Below are 15,593 nucleotides of genomic sequence, written 5' to 3' on the forward strand. Positions count from 1 at the left end.
CGGAGTGGCTCAGTGGTTTAGCGCCTGCCTTTGGCCCAGGGCGTGATCCTGGAGTTCCCGGATCAAGTCCTGGGATCGAGTCCTGGGATGGAGTCCCACATTGGGCTCCCCGCATGGGGCCTGCTTCTCCCTCTGCCTGTGTCTCTGCCTCTGTGTGTGTGTGTATGTGTGTGTGTGTGTGTGTATCTCATGAATAAATAAATAAATAATTTTTTTAAATGTCTGATCTTCTTTATTTGCACTCAGAAAATCTCATTTTTGACTGGACTCAGATTTAAGGTAGCAGCTCTCAGAGAAGATCGCCTCTGTCTCTCAGCAGTCTGTTCCTGGTGGTTTTCTTTGGCCTCCTTCATTCTCTTGGCCAAAATTTTAGCATATTCTGCATCCTCTTCCTTATTTTTGTTAGTGCACTGTTTCTTCAAAGCAACACACCAACGTTTGTGTTGGAGGACACCTGGTATAACAAGACACTGAATCTTGGGTGCTTTGGTTCTAGGTTTCTTACCTTCTTTGTTTAGGGGCTTTCTCACAACATGCTGAGGAACATCATCTTCTTTAGAGAGACTGAAAAGTATGTGGATTGTGCTAGCTCTTTTGGGCCCCAGGCAACAAGGCACAGTAGTATTGGTAATTCCAGGAATATCCTTTTTCCCCTTTTTTTGCAATAACCAAGTTGAGAACACTGAGATTGGCATCCACATGCAACCCCTAACATATTTGCACTTTCTCTCTCCAGTCCTCCTTGGTGTATAGTAGGAATGCCCCTTACTTGGCAGCAGGTGGACATGGCCATGGGTCAAGACAACCTGCTTCATGCAGAAGCCTTATTTGGCTTCCGCACTGATTTGGACCATGTGACCCTTCCATTCTTCACCCAGAGTATCAGTAGCAACTTCTATGGCTAAATGCTTCTCATAAAAGGTACAAAGTTTGCATTCATCCTCCACTTCAATGAGTTTCTGGCAGTCAGTAGCTGAGAAAGAGATGCTTTGCTTCATCCTGAAGCAGCCTACCACCTCCAAGGTGCCGGGAGAAAGAACCGATAAGCTTCTTCTTAACTTCCTAATAAAGTATTCTTGAGGGCACAAAAATGTAAAAGGTGACTTTGAGATCAAATGTTAAGAAAAGATCCTGGAAAATCCGGGTGGAATTGCCACTAAAGGCATCACCAGGCCAGATGAATTGAGAAATACATTATTGAACCACATATCACCTACTCTACTCTCTGAAACAGAAGAAAAGACCACCCAACCCCAACAAATCAGTACTAAAGACAAAAATGAGAAGCCTGGAAAGAGGACAAAAAGAATAAAATAATGAGAGAAGACAATCCATTTGGGGGGTAGAAGACAAAGAGCCAGCTAGGAATTATAAGTGTTCCAATTTTTTAAAAATTGGAAGTCTTTAAGAAGAGAGTAGAATAATCAAAGTCTACTGAATGCTTAGTGGGTCAAAGCTGTGACTCTAGGAATTGTATATCCATTCAAGTAATTAATCATTTGTGAGAGCAACAGAAAGACTTTCTCAAATAAATAAAGACTAAGAAATATACTACTTAAGTATACCTGTTGTTAAATTTAAATAAGGCGAGATTCTCAAACTTTTTATTTAAATATAAAATCTGTAATTTTATTTTACCTCAAGCACATGAAATAAGAGAAAAATAACAATAATCTCCTTCAGATTTCACAGAGACTTCACAAGTTTTATGCCTTTTAGAAAAAATTTACATCTCCATCAAATTTATTACCAAGGCAACTCATTATTAAGTAAACAACCAATCAAAATTACTGACCTTTCTGAAATTAAAGGTTACCATCAACAGTAGTTAACAATAATCTCTGAAGCCCAGGTATCTTATAAAAATCCTTATCTAAAATTAAAATAAGCGAGAATAGTTTCTAGTTTTCTCTGCAAGTGCAGGGAAAGAAAAAACATTTTCTTCTTATATCATATTGTCTTCTTTTATTCATGATTAGTAAGGCCTGTGTTTTGGTTACCACTGACAGAAAAAGAAGCAGACCTCAAAAGCTCAAAGCATGATATGTAAAAGAATAAAATAGCATTACAATAATCAGAATGTGGAGCATATAAGGCTTTACATCTCACTTTCTCAAAAACACTAATAAGAGATTTACTCCAACTATCTGAAGAACGAATCAATCTAGCATGGACTTCTGCATTATAATCCTGGCTTTCTGACCTACTTAAGCAGGCTACTCTCTAAGACTCAATTTCCTCCTCTGTAAAATGAGGATGTATAATTGAGCCTACATTGTTAGATTCCGATGAAAATCAAATCAGATAGTACAGGTGAAATATTTAACATAGGGTTGTTATACAGTAAGAGCATAATGATGAACAAATAATGTAATAAATCTTTACCTAATAATGTATTAATCATACAGAAATATATTTGTGTTAGTTATCTATAATGTCATTACAAATTCTTCCCAAATTTTAGTGGCTTAAAACAAGAAACATTTATTATCTCATAGGAGTTTCAAAGTCCAGAAGCGACTTTTCCTGGCTCTGCATCTCTCATGATGTTACAGTCAAAATGTTGGTTGTGATGCAGACATCCAAAGGTTGACAGGACTGAAGGATCCACTTCCAAAAAGACACACTCTTATGGCTGTTGGCTGGAGGCCTTGGTTCTTCATTGGCTACAAGCAGAAGGTCTTAGCTCCTCATGCACATGGGCTTCTGCTCATGTCAACTAACTTCACCCAGAGCAATTCAAGAGAAATTAAGAAGTCACTGTGCCTTTCATGACCTAGTCTCTGAAGTCTCACATCACCACTTCTGTTTTCTATACATTAGAAGCATATTGGTAAGTCCAGTTCACACTCAAGGGAAAATGAATTGGACTCCATCTTTCGAAGGTATAAAATAACTTGTGGAAATATTTAAAACCACCACAATTTATTTGTGTATCCTATGCATACATCTATAAGAAATATCTATAATATAAAAATTCTTTCATTTGACTAAAATGTAATTGATACATAACGTTGTGTAAGATTAAGGCATATGACATATTGATTGATCTACTTCTGTAGTGCAATATGACTGCCACCATAGTCTTAGCTAACAAGTCCATCTTGTCACAGAATTATCATTTCTATTTTGTGGTGAAAACTTTTAATATGTAATCTCTTAGCAACCTTGAAGTATATAATACAGCATTGTTGACTATAATTACAATGTTACGCATTAGATCTCTAGAACTTACTCATCTTCTAATTGCAAGTCTGTGCCCTTTGAGCAACATCTCCCCAATTTTCCCACATCCCAGACCCTGCAAAATTACCATTCTATTATTTTTTAAAATTCTGGTTATTAGGAAAACCAATAAAATATACAGAATAAAGCAGGAAAAATGTTTTTTAAAATATGTTTATAAAACATATTTAAAAACAATTCTAAAACTTTCAATTCTAAAACTATCCTGTAAATTAAGGTAGATGGTAATATAAAAATGTAAACTAATAAGCTAAGCTTGGGACACCTGAGTGGCTCAGTCAGTTAAGCACCCAACTTTTGATTTTGATTCAGGTCATGATCTCAAGGTCCTGGGATTAAGCTCTACACTCAGCACAGAGTCTGAGGATTCTCTCTTCCTCTGCCCCCACCACCTGCTCACATACTCTCTCTCTAAAATAAAGAAATAAATCTTTAAAATAATAATAATAACTAAACTTATATCCAAATTATTTTAACAAACATATAGGAGTGCAATTGATTTTGAGTGCTTTGATCTTGATTTTGAAAATGACAGAAATGTAAAATCAAATATATATCTGATAAACCAAAATTCAGCCACTAGTCAGATTTTATTATAAAGTTTTCTGATCATAAAAGAAAAATGCCCTAACATTAATATAGAAAATTTAGAAAATACCAAAAAGATAAAGAAAAAATAAAAAAAGCATAATCTCACCACCCAGAAAAAGTCATTTAGTTTGTTTCTTTCAAGCAAGGTGTGAATGGGGTAAAACATAAAAGTATGATAAATGTATTTCTCCAATACACTAAATTGAACCACATTATACATGTATCATGCTTTTCCCTAATACCATGATAAACTTTGTCCCATGTCTTTAACTATTCTTTTTTGTTGCTGTTTAAATTTTTTTGTTTAAATTCTAGTCAGTTCACAGATAGTGTAACATTGGTTTCAGGAGTAGAATTCAGGGATTCATCACTTTCGTATAATACTCAGTGCCCAACACAAGTGCCTTCCTTAATACCAATAACTCATTTAGCCCATTCTCCACCCACCTCTCTCCATCAGTCTTGTTTGTTCTCTATAGTTAAGAACCTCTTATGGTTTGCTTCCCCCTCTCTTTTTTTCCCTTCTCGTGTGTTAATCTGTTTTGTTTCTTAAATTCCACATATGAGTGAAATTATATGGTATTTGTCTTTCTCTGACTGACTTTTTGCTTAGCATAATCTATTCAAGCTTCATCCACATCACTGCAAATGGCAAGATTTCATTCTTTTTGATGCCTGAATAATATTCCATTATGTACACATTATGTGTATGCATTATGTGTACATAATGAAATATATCCTTATCCACTCATCAACTGATGGACATTTGGGCTCTTTCCATAGTTTGGCTATTGTTGAACAATGCTGCTATAAACATTGAATCTGTATTTTTGTATCTTCTGGATAAATACCTAGAAGTACAACTGCTGGATCATGCAGTAGTTCTATGTTTAACTTTATGAGGGACCTTCATTACTGTTTTCCAGAGTGGCTGCACCAGTTTGCACTCTCAATAACAGTGTATGAGGGTTCTCCTTTCTCCACATTCTCACCAACATCTATTGTTTCCTGTGTTGTTAATTTTATCTGTTCTGACCGGTGGGAAGTGGTACGTCATCATGGTTTTGATTTGTATTTCCCTGATGATGAATGATGTTGAGCATCTTTTCATGTGTCTGTTAGCCATCTGGATATCTTCCTTCAAAAAATGTCTATTCCTGTCTTCTGCCCATTTTTTCACTGGATTATTTATTTTGGGGGTATTGAGCTTCATAATTTCTTTATAGATTTTAGATACTAACTTTTATCAGATAATCATTTGCAAGTATCTTCTCCATTCCATACGCTTCCTTTTAGTTTTGCTGATTATTTCCTTTGCTGTTAGAAGTTTTTTATCTTGACGAAGTCCCAATAGTTCATCTTTGCTTTTGTTTCCCTTGCCTCTGGAGATGTGTCTAGTAAGAAGCTGCTACAGCAGAAGTCAAAGAGATTGCTGCCTATGTTCTCTAAGATTTTCATAGTTTCCTGTCTCACATTTAGGTCTTTCATCCATTTTGAATTTATTTTTGTGTATGATTAAGAAAGGGATCCAGTTTCATTCTTCAGCGTGTTTCTGTCCAGTTTTCCCAGCAGCATTGTTGAAGAGATTTTTTTTCCATTGGATATTCTTTCTTGCTTTGTTGAATTAATTGCCGATATAGCTGTGGGTCCATTTCTGGGTTTTCTATTCTGTTCCATAGATCTATATGTCTGTTTTTGTGCCAGTACCATACTGTCTAAATGATTACAGCTTTGTGATATGGCTTGAAGTCTGAAATCGTGATGCCTCCAGCTTGATTTTCTTTTTAGGATCATTTGAGCTATTCAGGGTCTTTTGTGGTTCCAAAACAAATTTTAGGATTGTTTGTTCTAACTCTGTGAAAAATGCTGTTGGTGTTTTGATAGAGATTGCATTGAAAGTATAGATTCCTTTGGGTAGTAGAGACATTTTAACTAAGTTTCTTCATGTAATCCATGAACATGGAATGTTTTCCCATTTCTTTGTGTCCTCTTCCTTTTCTTTCATAAGTGTTCCATAGTTTTCAGAATATAGATCTTTTACCTCTTTGACTAGGTTTACTGCTAGCTATCCCAGTGGTTTCGATGCCATTGTAAATAGGACCAATTCGGATTTCTCTTTCTGCTGCTTTATTATTGGTATATAGAAGTACAATAGATTTCTGTACATTAATTTCATAACCTGTGAGTTGCTGAATTCATTTTAGTTCTAGCAATTATTGGTGGAGTCTTTCAGGTTTTCTTTTTATTTTTTTTTTTAAGATTTTATTTATTTATTCATGACACAGAGAGAGAGAGATGGAGACACAGGCAGAGGGAGAAGCAAGCTCCATGCAGGGAGCCTGACGCGGGACTCCATCCTGAGTCTCCAGGATCAGGCCCTGGGCTGAAGGCGGCGCTAAACCGCTGAGCCAGCCGGGCTGCCCTCTTTCAGGTTTTCTACATAGAGTATCATGTCATCTGTGAATAGTGAAAGTTTGACTTCTTCCTTGCCAATTTGGATGCCTTCTATTTTGTTGTCTGATTGCTGAGGCTAGGACTTCCTGTCCTATGTTAAATAACAGTGGTGAGAGTGGATGTCTCTGTCTTATTTTTAACTGTAGAGGAAAAGCTCTCGGCTTTTCCCTATTGAACTGATATTAGCTGTGAGTCTTTTGTAGATGGCCTTTATGATGTTGAGGTAAGTTCCCTCTATCCCTACTTTGTTGTAGGTTTTATCAAGAAAGGATGCTGTACTTTATCAAATGTTTTTTTCTGTATTTATTGAGAGGATCATATGGTTCTTTTTTTTTTAATTTGTTTTTTATTGGTGTTCAATTTACCAACATACAGAATAACCCCCAGTGCCCGTCACCCATTCACCCCCACCCCCCGCCCTCCTCCCCTTCTACCACCCCTAGTTCATTTCCCAGAGTTAGCAGTCTTTACGTTCTGTCTCCCTTTCTGATATTTCCCACACATTTCTTCTCCCTTCCCTTATATTCCCTTTCACTATTATTTATATTCCCCACATGAATGAGAACATATAATGTTTGTCCTTCTCCGACTGACTTACTTCACTCAGCATAATACCCTCCAGTTCCATCCACGTTGAAGCAAATGGTGGGTATTTGTCATGTCTAGTAGTTGAAGCAAATGGTGGGTATTTGTCATTTCTAGTAGCTGAGTAACATTCCATTGTATACATAAACCACATATAGTTCTTATCCTTTCTTTTATCAATGTGCTTAATGACGATTGATTTGCAAATATTGAACCGCTTCTTCAGCCCAGGAATAAATCCCACTTGATTGTGGTGAATAATTCTTTTAATGTACTGCTGAATTCAATTTGCTAGTATCTTGTTGAGAATTTTTGCATCCATGTTAATCAGAGATATTGGCTTGTAATTCTCCTTTTTAGTAAGATCTTTGTCTTGTTTGGGAATCAAGGCACTGCTGGCCTTGTAGAATGAATCTAGAAGTTTTTCTTCAGTTTGAGAAGAATAGGTAGTAACTCTTCTTTAAATGCCAGGTATAATTCTCATGGGAAGTCATCCAGCCCTGGACTTGTTTGTTAAGAGATTTTTGATCACTGATTCAATTTCTTTGCTGGTTATAGGCCCGTTCAATTTTCTATTTATTTCAGTTTCATTTTTGGTAGTTTGTATTTTCTAGGAATTTGTCCAAATGGACAAATTTAATAATCCCCCTGCTGTTGAATGTTTAGTTGATTTTCAATTTTTTGTTAATATAAATAGAAATATATAATTGTATATTTCAAATCTTATTATTTTCATAGAATTAAACTCTAGAAGTAGAATTTCAGAAAAGAGACAATATTTAGAGTTCTTAGTTAATATTGCAAAACTATACTTACAAAAAGTTATGCCAACTAATAAATACCTTAGTGGTGTTTGAAAGTTCTCATTTCCATAAATCAAAACCACAATGAGATATCATTCATACCTGTTAGAATGACTGCTGTCAAAAAGATAAAAATAACAAGTGTTGGTGAGTATGTGGGACCCTCATGTGTCGTTGGTTGGAAAGTAAATTGGTGCAGCCATTATGGAAAATAGTATTGAGGTGCCTCAAAAAAGTTAAAACTAGAACTACCATACATTTCAGTAATTCTTCCTCTGGGTATTTATTTGAAGAAAATGAAAACAGTAAGTCAAAAAGATATATGTACCCCAGGTCCATTGCAACAATTATTTACAATAGCCAAGATACAGACAAAGAAAAACTAACATTTCAGCACGTATTTTCTCCCTACCCATTCCAAGCTACTTCTCTGGACTTTTATGTTTCTGTAAAAGACCTCTGTCCTCCCAGACAACCTGGCAACATAACACAAAGTCTTGCTTGAGCTCTTTCTTCTTCCTGCCTCCAATCCAAGTAGTTATCAAATATGTCCTCTTATACTTCCCAATATATCTACCATATTCATCCCTTTTCTCCATTCTCACTGTCAGTTCTATTAATTTTCTATTCATTTTCATCCAATCAAGTTGTATCCTCTTTCCAGTGTCTGTCTTATGTGTGAAACTGTGTCTGGTTGTAAATACCAACACTATCTATCTAGATGGAATTAATCTAGCTTTGTCCCTTCATGTTCCAAAATATTCAGTGCTCAATAAATATTTGAAAAAGGGGGTGGGGAATTCTGAATATAAATTCTGGATATAAAATCCAATAATTTATCTTATTAGATTAATTTCAAACACCCTGTGCTACTTGACAATATACCCCTGGAGTGTTTTGGTACAGAATCAAGCTTGAGCTCCAAACAAGAGCATGATACTGTGACAAAACTGATACTCCTGGGTCATTCAACTAACCTAACCTAAAAGAATGGAATAAAGATAGTTACTGAGGGGATTCCTGGGTGGCGCAGCAGTTTGGCGCCTGCCTTTGGCCCAGGGTGCGATCCTGGACGTCGGGCTCCCGGTGCATGGAGCCTGCTTCTCCCTCTGCCTGTGTCTCTGCCTCTCTCTCTCTCTCTCTGTGTGTGACTATCATAAATAAATAAAAATTTAAAAATAAATAAATAAAATAAAGATAGTTACTGATTGTATTAATCATATATTGCTGAGTAACAAAATTATCATAAACTTAGCAGTTAAAAATAATAGACATTTGTTATTCTACAATGTTTGTAGGTCAGGAATCTGGCCGTGGTTTACCTAAGTTCTCTGTTTTAGGGTCTCTCATAGAGCTGCTATCAAGATGCTGGCCAATGTTCCTTCCCACTGTGATTTCCAGAAAACCATGGATGGAAAAAAAAGTAGAAAAAAAAGATAGAAAAAAAAAAAAAGAGTTCAGTGGTGGCAACCACCCTAAAGAGCTCATCAGAACTTCCCAATACACTAATTAAGAATACCAGAATTAGGGATCCCTGGGTGGCGCAGCGGTTTGGCGCCTGCCTTTGGCCCAGGGCGCGATCCTGGAGACCCGGGATCGAATCCCACGTCGGGCTCCCGGTGCATGGAGCCTGCTTCTCCCTCTGCCTGTGTCTCTGCCTCTCTCTCTCTCTCTATGTGACTATCATAAATAAATAAAATTAAAAAAAATTAAAAAAAAAAAAAAAAAAAAAGAATACCAGAATTAGACTCAAAACAGAAAATATCCAACTGACTAGGGAGGTGGTCACTAAGGATCTGAAAATATTTACTGTTTTGAGCATATGAATAGATGTTAATCCAATTAATATCAATTAAACATTTACTGTCTAAAATGCATATCATGCATGGGAGAAAATTAAGATGAATAAACCATATATAGTTCATGCTTTCAGAGAATTCACACTTTAGCAGAAGAGAGGAAGAAACTTATTCACAAATCACTATAACAACATAAAATGCAATAAAAGTTATAACAGATGGATCCAAAAATAAAGTGCTTGGGTGCAAGGACGAAGGGAAAGTTATGAAATACTGGAATTTAAGTACGTAATCATTCCCAAGGAGTGGACTATGGAATGATCAGAAGGAATGAGAAAGGACAAAGAATAACTCTGAGACTAAGCCAGCCAAGGACAGCTTTCATAACCTCTGAGCCTTTCAGCCTTTCCTATAAAAATACCAAATATTGAGGAGAGCTATAAAAATACCAAATAGTTTTGAAAAGGACATTGAGCAACTAGGATTCTTATACATTGCTTATGGGAGGAAAAATTGGAAGTTTCATAAAAAGTTAAACATAGATCAACCTTATGATCCAGCAATTCTATTTCTGGGTATTTATCCAAGGAAAAGAAAAATCACATGTCCACAAAAAAAAACTTGTACAAGATGCTTTATGGCAGCTTTCTGCATAATAGTCAAAATTCAGAAATCATAAGAGAATAAATAAACACAACAGGATTTTGTTGGGAGATGGAAATATTGGTATCTTTGCATAATTACACAGTGAATAGTCACTTAAGATCTGAGCACTTATGGGGGGTATCTGGGTGGCTCAGTCAGTTAAGTGCCTTACTCTTGATTTCAGCTCAGAATCTTGAGATCAAGCCCCAAGTCAGGCTCTGTGCTGGTTGTGGGGCCTGCTTGGGATTCTCTCTCCCTCTCCCTTTCCTTCTGCTCCTCTCCCTGGTCTCTCCTTCTCCCCCTCCCTATCTCCCTTTCAAAAAAGATGTAAGTTTTACCTTTTATCCATCAGGTTTTAGTCAGGAGACAGAAAACACACAATAACTTGAACAGGGAAAGTTTAATATAAAGTCTTAGTTACTAAAACAAGAGATTACCTACTAATGGGTAAAGAGAACTCTAAGGAGTAAATAACTAGAAGACAAATGTAGCAACTATTACCTCTAGGGCTGAGGCACAGCACCTAAGGATGGTAAAACACAAAAAAAAAAAAGCCCCCCAGGGCTGAGATCCAACTTTGTTGGAGAGCATACAGCAGTAGTTCCTGAATAGTGTTCACTCAGTGCCATGTTGGTGAAACTCACTGGAGGAAGACTTCACCAGGAGGTGTTGCACCTCAGGACTCATAGCAAATTCCCCTGCAGAGCTGGTGAGCTGGGAAGCTGCCCTCCTAAGAACCAAGCAAGGCTGTCCACAGAGAAGTTCTATGCTACACAGATCACTGGAAAACTGTCTACAGGAATGGCCCAATGAGAAGCTATTACCTGGGATGCTGAGGAATGCTGGCCATGGGGAAGTAAGCTCTGGCCCGTTGCCCTGTTGTTCCCATCATGCACTGCATAAGCATTTAAGCAGAGCACACTAAGAACCAAAAAGAAAGCCTATTCCTCCCCCAGTATCCTTCCAGTGCCCTCCAGCAACAAAACTTAATATTGTACAAGCTGTCAAGGGAAAAATGCTCCACATCATAAGTAGAGCAATGAAGGGTAGATGTAAAACTGAGGCAACAAATAGATAACTGACACATACTTCAATTTTAAAAGTAAGATATATGAGAAATCTAAAATGGTCAAGCTCAGAAAAGCAGAATTGAATGGTGGTTGCCAGGAGGTAGGGACAAGGGGAAACAGGGAGGTATTCATCAAAGGGAACAAAATTTTAGTTCCCAAGATGGATCAGACCTCAAGGTCTTCTGTATAGCATAGTGTCTACAGTTAATAATACTATATTGCATTCTTAAAATTTTTCTGAGAGTGCTAAAAGAGGGTAGTAGGAAATTTTGGAGGTAATAGATGTGTTTATGACATGGATTGTGGTAATTCATGGATGTATGCTTACCTCCAAATTCATCAGACTGACATGATAAATATATACAGCATATTGTATGTCAATCCTATCTCAATAAAGTGGTTTTTTGAAAAGGAGAAGAAAGAGAAACAAGGACTGTGGAATTTAGGGTCTTATGGAGATAGCAGACAACTAGAGCAGAAGTAACTGACTAAATCTGAATTATAAATGACAGCCAGTAGACATTAAGCATTTGTCTAGGTGGTATGAGCTACTGTATTATCTTATATAACACTCAAAGTATGGACAGAAGTTACTTACTGTTGTTCTCATTTTAGTAAGGAAACTGGGACTCAAGGGAATAATTAAGTCACCTTGAAGGTCATATAACCAGATAGTGATAAACCCAAACTTTGAACCCACAACTCTGGCTCCAAATCTTACATTGTCTCATTGATGATGTGTGATCACGCCAATGCCAAATTAGAAAGTCAGATTCTGGTCCCCAGTAATTACACTTATACTTCTCCTACCTAAGTCTCACCACTATATACAAGAAGCTACAGGACCAGTTTCAGGTGGTGCTGCATTTTGATAATCTTAGTGAAGAACTGAAAAGAGCTGCTTTCCCATTCACCCAAGAATAACATCCGTCATAAACTAAATTAGTTACCTCTGTGGACAATAAAAGAGAAAAAGCTGATATTAAAAAATGGAAAAATCTGCTTTAAGGCAGTTTTTCAAACAAGCACATATTGTATTTATTCCAAGGACAAGAACCAGAAACTGCCTACTAGTCTGCAGCTACTATATAATTTTGATACCTGATATACTTCTGTACATTCCACATCCTCCTAATAAGGCAAGGAATAGTGAATATCATCAATTGCATCACAATTTTCCTTGTTACTAAGTTAACGCATATTAATAAGGGTCATTCTAATTAGAGTTACCATTATCATTATATCATTCAATTCCCAATCTGGGAGCCAAAAGATTATAATATGTGTGTCATTATGTTACACAATCACCAAGTTATCTATGAGTACGTGGTAGACCACCAAAAAAATATACCTTTTACTCAATTATTGTGCCATAACTGAATAATAATGTTGATTCACTTTTTCCCAGGATGATTACATCTAATTTCTAGGTTTTATATATCACTTCAGCGCTGGTAATTTCCAAATTCATATCCTTGGTATTGAACTATCTTTTGAGATCCAGATTCTTGTCTTACTGACTACCTGGATGTCAAATATGATTCTTAAATTTAGTAATTTCAAAACAGAACTGTTGATATGTTTCCCTTCAGCCTTTTAGGGCTCATCCACTTAGTTGTGCAAGCCAAAAACCTAAGGATTTTTTTTCTGATTTTTTTTTTAGATATAATTGACACAACACTGTACAGGATTAAGGTATTAATGTGTTCATTTGGTACATTTAAATATTGCAATATGATTCCACCATGATTCTAGCTAACACCTCTATCAAATCACATGATTATCATTTCTTTGTTGTAGTCGGAAGTATTAATTCAAGTCGCTATGAGTCATTCTTGATTCTTTTCTTCCCCTCAACATCTACATTCAATTCATCAGCTAGTCTCACTGGACCTAGATCCAAAATATGTTGAATTCTTCCACTTCTTTCCAGCTATACTGCTCCCTTTTTTGTTCCAGTTACCATCATTTCTTACCTAGACTGCTACAATAGAACTGTCTAGCTGGCTTTTACCTTGACTCTCTGAAATTCATTCTTATTAGAGCAAACTGCTTAAAACAGTCCCAAAAATTCTCAATGCATTTAGAATAAAACCACATTCCTTAACTTAGCTTATTAATCCTAACTGGAACTGCTTCTCTGTGTCAGTCAGAAAAGAGATCCACCATGAGTGATATAGGTAAGATTTATCATAGGAGATAGACCCTCAATTCTATGGTCAACTAATCTTTGAGAAAGCAAGAAAGAATATCCAATTGGAAAAAAGACAGTCTCTTCAGCAAATGGTGTTGGGAAAATTGGACAGTCACATGTAGAAGGATGAAACTAGACCATTTTCTTACACCATACACAAAAATAAATTCAAAATGGATGAAAGACCTAAATGTGAGACAGGAATCCATCAAAATCCTAGAGGAGAACACAGCAGCAACCTCTTCAACCTCAGCTGCAGCAGTTTCTTGCTAGATACATCTCAAAGGCAAGGGAAACAAAAGCAAAAATGAACTATTGGGACTTCATCAAGATAAAAAGCTTTTACACAGCAACAGAAACAGTCAATAAAGCCAAAAGCCAACCAACAGAATGGGAGGGAATATTTGCAAATGTCTTATCAGATAAAGGGCTAATATCCAAGATCTATAAAGAACTTCTCAACCTCAACACCAAAAATCAAATAATCTAGTCAAGAAATGGGCAGCAGACATGAACAGACATTTCTCCAAAGAAGACATACAAATGGCCAACAGACACATGAAAAAAAAACATTCAACATCACTTGGTATCAGGGAATACAAATCAAAACCACAATGAGACACCAGTCAGAATGCTAAAATTAACAACATAGGAAATAACAAATGTTTGTGAGGATGTGGAGAAAAGGGAACCCTCTTACACTGCTGGTGGGAATGCAAGCTGGAATAGCCACTCTGGAAGACAGTATGGAGATTCCTCAAAAAGTTAAAAATAGAGCTACCCTACAACCCAGAAATTGCACTACTAGGTATTTACCCAAAGGTTACAAACATAGTAATCCGAAGGGGTACTTGCACCCCAATGTTTATTTCTATAATGGGGATCCCTGGGTGGCGCAGCGGTTTAGCGCCTACCTTTGGCCCAGGGCGCGATCCTGGAGACCCCGGATCAAATCCCACGTCGGGTTCCCGGTGCATGGAGCCTGCTTCTCCCTCTGCCTGTGTCTCTGCCTCTCTCTCTATCTCTCTGTGACTATCATAAATAAATAATAAAAAAAAGAAGCAATGTCCACTATAGCCAAACTATGGAAAGAACCCAATGTCTATTGATAGATGAATGGATAAAGAAGATGCAATACACACACACACACACACACACACACACACACACACACACACAGGAATATTACTCAGCCATCAAAAATGAAATCTTGCTTTTTACAATGACATGAATGGAACTAGATATTATGCCAAGTGAAATAAGCCAATCAGAGAAAGACAATTATCATATGATTTCACTCATATGTGGAATTTAAGAAACAAAACAGAGGATCACAGGGGAAGGGAGGGAAAAATAAAATAAGACAAAATCAGAGAGGGAGGCAAACCATAAGAGACTCTTAACTACAGGAAACAAACTAAGGATTGCTGGAGCGGAGGAGTGGGAGAATGGGGTAAATGGGTGTTAGGCATTAAGGAGGGCATGTGATGTAATGAGCATTGGGTGTTACATGCAATTGATGAATCACTGACCTCTACCTCCAAAACTGATAATACACTATGTTAATTAATTGAATTTAAATAAAATTTTTAAAAGAAAAAAATATTTATCCTAGGGGTTTGACAGAAATTGTGAGAGCTAGTAAAAGAGTCTATGTAAGGGTATAGTTTCTATATCTAATGTGGGGCCTCAAAGGAAGGACAAATGTTAAGTGAGGGAGAGTAAAACCTGTAAGTATGAGCTGGAACCCATTAAAATGAACTGGAACTTGTGTCTGCCTTTCACTACATTCAGGTCTCAATTTCAGTGATGTGAATGACCTGCAGAAAAAGCTTGCACTCTTCAATATAAATTTGCACACATATCTGGCCTGCACATAGGAGGACCTCAAGAAGGATTTCCAGCCACAGTTGGAGTATCTGCGGTCCTGTGCCACCACTGCAGGCCAGCAGATCAGAGACAATGTGCAAGAGCTACAGCAGAAAATGATCCTACATGGACCTTCTGAACACAGATGTGGCTGCTGCTTTATGTACACTTTCCAAAGCTCATGTAGACTTCTCTTTTGGCCACTCCTATTCAGAACCATGTAGGATAGGGAATGCTTGGAAACATAGGCCCAGCTTAGGTGTATTAACACAGTATAAAACCATCACTTGCCACTTCTTGTCAACCTGACCCAAACACTCCTCTTTTAACTATACCT

General features: G+C 37.0%; 1 pseudogene; it reads right to left on the reverse strand.

Moving 5' to 3' along the window:
* Positions 1–252: 252 nt before the first annotated feature.
* LOC140636260 (small ribosomal subunit protein eS6-like) lies at positions 253–998 on the reverse strand (annotated as a pseudogene).
* Between the last annotated feature and the right edge of the window lie 14,595 nt (positions 999–15,593).

This window comes from Canis lupus, chromosome 7 (genome assembly GCF_048164855.1).
Source record: "Canis lupus baileyi chromosome 7, mCanLup2.hap1, whole genome shotgun sequence".
Lineage (NCBI taxonomy): Eukaryota > Metazoa > Chordata > Mammalia > Carnivora > Canidae > Canis > Canis lupus.